General features: G+C 40.7%; 1 pseudogene; it reads left to right on the top strand.

Moving 5' to 3' along the window:
* Positions 1–495: 495 nt before the first annotated feature.
* LOC131835236 (methylosome subunit pICln-like) lies at positions 496–1,195 on the top strand (annotated as a pseudogene).
* Positions 1,196–7,102: the final 5,907 nt, after the last annotated feature.

The raw sequence follows: 7,102 nt of genomic DNA, 5'->3' as shown, positions 1-7,102 counted from the left end.
TTCACAATATCTATGAGAAGTACAAATGTCTATATCCTTTGAACCAGCTTCCCTATTTCTAAGAATTTATTCTTTAGCTACATGCATACATTTAACAAGTACAAGGTCATTTATTGTGGAATTTTTGTGGTGGCAAAGAATTGGCAATAACCTAAATATGCCTCAGTAAGACAGATTAAAAAAATTAGTGAATATCCATACAAAAGAACACACTATAGCCATAAAAATGAAGACCTATGATATAATGTGATTTATAATAAAAATATATATTGGTTTTTATTCTCATTTTTGGCGTAGAGTGTTTGGAGTTTATTGGAATTCCTAAAATTTTTAGTGGTGACCTGTGTGTGTGTGTGTGTGTGTGTGTGTGACTTTTGTTATGCTAATGAGACGAATTTTAGACCCCCACCGCCCCACCCTCGGAGTTTGTAGGCTGGTTGCCAGGGCAGCCAACCCCTTGAGAAGAGGGGTTGGAACTACCGTGCCTGTGCCTCCATGCTCCCTGCTGCAACAAGTTTCCTCTAAAGTTTGTAGCCACCTGGGTAGGTTGAGGGGGTCGGCGGCAGCTGCCAGAGACCTACGCTGTGCTGAAAGGCCAGGGCTTCAGCACAGGCACCCTTTACATTGCTGAGAGCCACCTGTCCTGATTAGATGGCTCTGGATTGGGATTCTCACTAGAATACCCCACCATTGGCTTGCATTTGTTGTCCAGCGACCTAAATACCTATCCCCGAGAATGTTTGTATGTGATGGTGAATGCCAAATTTGGAGAAGAATCCAAAGAATCTGTTGCCGAATTTAGATTTGTGCCTAGTGATAAATCAGATTTGGAGGCAATGTTCCCTGAAATGTGTGAATGCCAGCCTTTGCATCCTGATCCTGGGGACAAAGATTCAGATGATTATGTTGGAGAAGAATATGTTGTGGGAGCTAATGAACAGGGACAGGGAGACATCCCTACATTTTATACCTTTGAAGAAGGATTGTCCATCCCATTCAACAGCAGAAGGCCAAGCCACATTGGAGAGGTTAGAAGAAATGCTTTCTCAGTCTGCGCGCAGCCAATATAACATGGCTGAATTCTGGACAGAAGATTCAGTAAGAGATTATGAAGATGGGATGGAGGCAGACACCACACCAACAGTTGTTGGGCAGTTTGAGGATGTAGATGGTGATCACTGAGAATGATTTATGCTGCTGTCAGATTCTGCTCATAACTAGGAAAGAATTTGGTGTCTCTTCTACTGTGGAGTGGGTGTTGATGAAAGTTTTTTTCCTTCTCCAAAATTTACCTGAATCAGACAGAATATACTGAGATAAAAAGTTGTCACCAGCAGTAGAAACTATGACCTTTATTAATAACAAAGGTGAATTAATTCAACCAAGAGGGTATTTGTAGTTTTTCATCTACCCTAAAACTTTCTGTGTATGAGTCCCCTCTGAGTAGGCCTTTAGTTCCCACCTTCATTCTATGCATCTTATCTAATCTGGTATGCCTATGTGCTGAGAATGTGCAGGCACTTGAAGGCCTAGGTAGACTGGATGGGAGGGAGGGAGGCTGAATCTAAGTTATACCCTTTTAGAGCCTAAAGAACCCCTGACCCCTTAAGAAGAAAACAAAGAGATCTCAGGGAAATCCTGGCCTCTGCTGCTTCTTCACAGGGGTAATAAGGGTCTTTTACTAATTTAGAACCAAGATGAATTCATTCAGGCATCTTTAGGGAGCCTCTTGGGAAACATCCTAGCCACATGAAATACCACTAACACGGATGCTTCTGGCTAGCTCTTACTCCTTTCACCATGTGTCACCAGTCTGTTTTGTTCAAACCTCTTAGGTTAGCTTAGGTTTTCAGGCTTCTGTCCTTAGAGGCCTGTTCTGGAAAACCAATATATGGTTCAACATGTGGTCCGTGAGCCATACAAGAGATCCCCTCCTGTCCCGAGAAGGAAACCTTTCTCCTGGGAACTGGGTCTAAACCTTAGGATAGGAGAATCCTGCATGGCCCCAGGGCCTCTTCCATAGTCTAAGGTCTCCCTGGATACGAAGCAGCTTTGGGGCCCGTAAGACTGAGAACTTCCATCAACTCAGATCACTTGGAACTTGGGACCAGAGACAGCAGATCAAGCTTGCCCAGTTCCTCGGCTGTAATGGTAACCCTCTAATTTGTAATCTTCTAATTTGTAACCTCTTTGGCCAGTTTCCATAACAAGTAAAACGAGATGAAGTCCTCCGAGTACTTCAATGATAACTGTTATGTCTTTGTAACAGTTTAACAAAGAGATCTAGGTTTTCTATTAGAAAAAAAAAAAAGAGAGATTGGACTTTTAGTCCCACTTTCCTGACCTCCAGGAAAGAGAGAAGGAGGGGCTGGAGGTTGAATCAACTTCCAGTGGTCAATGATAATGATCAGTTGTGACTGGAATGAAGCCTTCATAAAACTTCCGATGTCTGGCGCTTTAGAGAGCTTTTTGGCTGGTGAGCACGTGGAAATGAGGGGAGAGTAGTGTGCCTACAAGAGGGCATGGAAGCTCTGCGCCCCTTCCCACATATTTTTCCATGAGCATTTCTTCCATTTGGCTGTTCCTGAGTTATATCATCCTTTAATAAACCAAGGATCTAGTAAGTAAAATGTTTTGTGAGTTCTGTGAGTCACTGTAGCAAATTAATCTTACTCAAGGAAGGAGGGTGTTTGGGAACGTCTGACTTATAGCCAGTTAAGCCAGAAGTATAGGTAAAAACCTGGACTTGTAAGTGGCATCTGAGGGGCGCCTGGGTGGCTCAGTTGTTAAGTGGCTGCCTTCAGTTTAGGTCTTGATCCTGGGGTCCTGGGATCTAGCCTTGCATTGGGCTCTCTGCTCAATAGGAAACCTGCTTCTTCCTCTCCCACTCCCCCTGCTTGTGTTTCCTCTCTTGCTGTTTCTCTCTCTCCCTCTCTCTCAAGTAAATAAAAAACCTTTAAAAAAATTAATGGGCATATGAGTCCAAGGAAGGGGACTTTTGGAACCCCCAAGCTGTAGTTTTTGGTCAGAAGCACAGGGGATCAGGAGATCACCTGTGGTTGGTGTCTGACGTGGTGTGGGGTGGGGGATGCAGTCTTGTAGGACTGAACTCTTCTGGTACATAGTGTCAGAATTGAGCTGAATGGTAGGCCACTCAGTCGGTGTCCTGAACATTGCTTATTGAGGACATCCACTCCCCCTACTCCAAACACTCTCTGGGAATGATGATCAGAGCACCTATTTTAGACCTTTATGTACTGATATGAAGGGTAGAAATTGGTTGTCTGGGACACAAGGGTAGAAGGGAGAATCTATATCTTTTTATCCTTTTGGAGTTTGAACCACATGAAGATTACCTTGATTTATTAACTATGGTTTTTCACTTCATCTTTACTTCTTGCTTGTAGGTGAAGTTGGTGTTAAATGGATAGGTAATTTAAAAAAAGCAGAAAATCAGAAATCTTAGACAACACATTAGCAAATGAAGGCCTGCATAATGGGGATTTAATTTAAAAAATGAGATATATTTTTCTTATCTGAAATAAGTCTAGGGGGTAGACATTCCAGGAATGGTATGATGATTATGAAATCAGGGACCTACCCAAACAACTTCTAGGTCTCTGGTTCTCCCTTTATAGGCTGTGGACCGTGCCCATGTTGCCCAGAATGCCTGCTAGAGCTCCAGCCATCACATCCTCACTGAAGCTGATTTTAAAAACTTGATCCTTAATGGTATAATATGGACAATGCAAGAAATTATATATATACATATATTTAAAGATTTTATTTATTTGACAGAGATCACAAGTAGGCAGAGAGGCAGGCAGAGGGGGGAGGGGGAAAGCAGGCTCCCTGCTGAGCAGAGAGCCGGACATGGGGCTTGATCCCAGGACCCTGGGATCATGACCTGAGCCGAAGGCAAAGGCCCAACCCACTGAGCCACCCAGGCGCCCAAGAAGTTATATTTTTATATTACTTTTCTTCCTGATTTAGTTCACACATGGGCCAATCTTAATGAATATTATTATTGAAAGCTTAATATGTAATTGGAATTTGCTTGACATTTTGTAGAACAATGACAAGATAAAAACATAATGTCAGATGTTTTGAAAAAGAAAAACTTCATATTATTTTATGGGACATAGAATGTTATTGCCTTATCTACAGTTCAAAGGCCAAATCATTCATCTCATTTGTTGTGATAGAAATGAGAATGTATTCTTTAGAGGCTTCACAAGTTTCAGGGTAGTTATGTACAGACTATGCCTCCCATTCATAAGTGTAGTTTTGATAGCTTCCTTTCCTTTATTCTCTTTCTCTTTTTTACACACACACCCTATTCCGTGGCACACCACACAGCCAATATTACTATAAAAATCCACCAGATTAAATCTTGCTTTTGCAGGAGTAACATGAGGAAGAAAAAGGAATGGATTAGGGGTGCCTGGGTGGCTCAGTCACTTAAGTGTCCAACTCTGGATTTTGGCCCAAGTCATGATCTCAGGGTTATGAGATAGATTGAGTCTTGCCGCTGGCTCTGTACTGGGTGTTGAGCCTGCCCAAGATTCTCTCTTTCCCTCTTCCTGTACAGCCCCCTCTCCTGTGATCACTCTCTCCACTCTCTCTCTAAAGAGGAAAAAAAAAAAAAGGAATGGATTAGAGTTTTTCAACTTTTAGCAATATCCTATGATTTTAGTTTGATTTCGTTCTGAAGATTGCATTCTGATCTGCTTTAAAAAAAAAAAAAGGACTCAGTAACAATGCAGACTTGCTTAAATCTATCTCTGTTTTCTCTCTTTTCCTTTCATAGCAGTGGGAATAGCCTCTAATACAAAAGCAGCACTAATTTCAAAACTACAGACTTACTACTTAGAAACATGTTTGTCCTAGCTCTGAAGGAACTGGTCCATTTGGAATTTTGCTCACCCACTGATGGATAGCATGAACTGGTGAGCCATGGGGGAGAGACAATTTTATCTCCTTTTGTAGCAAAAATAAAAAAGCCTTGTGTCTCTGTGGAATCACTATAGTTGGTTTCCCATGATGAAAGAGTCTGCCTCACTCCAGAGTGAGATATATGAGAGTCAGATTTGGGAGAAGACAGTGTGATATGGCTTTCTCTGGAGGGTGGAGGGGGCTGGTGGCAAAAGAGTTGCTTGTTAGATGTTCTCTTTCTTGTCATTGTGGCAGTTACTCTATTGAGAAAGATATAATTGCACCCAGAAATGCAAATAAAGTGGGGAGTGGTAACAGATAAGCAATGACCGATGTGCTCAATGTTTTTGATCCTAGTTCAGGAGGTAGCTAAGCTGGCTAATATCCCCTTATTAGAGACAACAGATGCATCCAGAGGAGACATTCTGAAAATTATATCCATTACTGAATATATACACATAATATGTGCTATATATATATTAAATATTTATTTATTTATTTGAGAGAGAGAGAGAGAGAGACAGTGGGGCAGGGAGTAGGATAGTCCCAAGCAGACTCCATACTTTGTGTGGAATTTGACATGGGGCTCAATCTCGTGACCCTGAGTTCACGACCTGAGCCAAAACCAAGAGTCACACACTTAGCCAACTGTGCCACTCAGGTGCCCCTGTATCATATATTTTTATCAACATCTACATTCTTGAAAATATCTGTGAAGGGCTTACTTGTGGCAACCATGGAAACAAAAGCAAATTAAGATATTATGCCAGTCTACTCCCACTCCCATCCCAAGATAGGTTGTCCAACTGATTTGAAAACAAAATCATTAGAATTTTTTTTTTAAAAATTGCTTTCATTGGCTTCACCACCTGGATTCTGACCAACCTATACAGAATTGTGGACACAAATAGTCATTCCAATATAAATAATATGTTTACAGGCAAAAATTATAATGATACTTCCATGGGAGAGAATGGCAGTGTAGAAGAGGGAAGAATCTAGAAATTGATGCCACAAAGATCTGGCTTCAAATCCTGACTCTGCCACTTACTAATTGAGTGATATTGGAAAATTTGCTTCACTCTTCCAAACTTTATTTTTCTTAATGAAAATTGGAAATGGTAATATTTCTCTTTTATAGGATTGATATAAAATAAATACATTAATGAAACCCTATGTGTAAGTTGTGTATATAGTTTAAATGGATGCATTAAAATGGAAATAATTTAGTTACTTAAATAATTAAATCAATATAGTTAAACGTGAATCTTCCTCTTTAATGAGTAGATATTCAAAAGACCATGTTTAGAAGAGTTTACTGTGTGAAATGTTGATGAACACATGGAAAATTATAGTGAGGAAGTTCTACTAATGTCTTCACCTCAGTAGCTCCTGGACTTAGCCAAGACTCTTGGAAATTAGTCTAGCAATAACAAAGAAGGTTGTGGTGTGAACAAGTCTTACTGTGGCTGGGCTGTGGAGTCTGGTTATGGTTGGGAGATCTGAATTCTAGCCTATAACTGTGTGATTTTGAACAGTTGCCCTTGACGTTTTTTGCTCTCAGTTCCTTCATTTATAAATCAGGGAGTTATGTTAGAGTCCACTATGGTAACTGCCAGCTCTATTATGTTTTTATGAGGGTGAGATGCTAAGTGCAGAATTAAATATCCTAAAGTTTTCACATTCAGTTTGGCTATCTTTGAACTCATGAGCATTCTTTTGCATGAAATTTGTGTGCCTATCTTCCCATTATTCCATACAATTTTACTCTTGTCTTTCTTCAGTGGAATGCAGACCTTCTATCTTTCAAGTTCTATAGTCCTGATGATCCTTCAGGAGAAGGGAAAAATCTAAATCTCCTGTAGCCATGGTTCCATCATCTCTGATACCATGTCTTGATACCAGAAATCCAAGGGATGTTGTAGGACAGGAATCCATTTTTTGGGGGCTTCTACTTATGGACATGTAGTATTGGGATTTTTTCTTTTCAAAACAAGAATGTCACCTGCGTATTCTAATCTCTTTTTGGGAGGGGGTAGGATAGAGTCAGAGTGGCACAGTTTTCTGTGCTGTCACAAATACTATGAGAAGAGCTCAGAGACCAAAAGCTTTTGCTTCAGTGTAACAGCAAGGTGAGGTTAGCAAAGTAGGACTTAGAGCTGAGAGA

Source organism: Mustela lutreola, chromosome 7 (genome assembly GCF_030435805.1).
Source record: "Mustela lutreola isolate mMusLut2 chromosome 7, mMusLut2.pri, whole genome shotgun sequence".
NCBI classification, from domain to species: Eukaryota; Metazoa; Chordata; class Mammalia; order Carnivora; family Mustelidae; genus Mustela; species Mustela lutreola.
The sequence above is the reverse complement of the archived record's forward strand: the minus strand, read 5'-3'. Positions and strand labels throughout refer to the sequence as shown.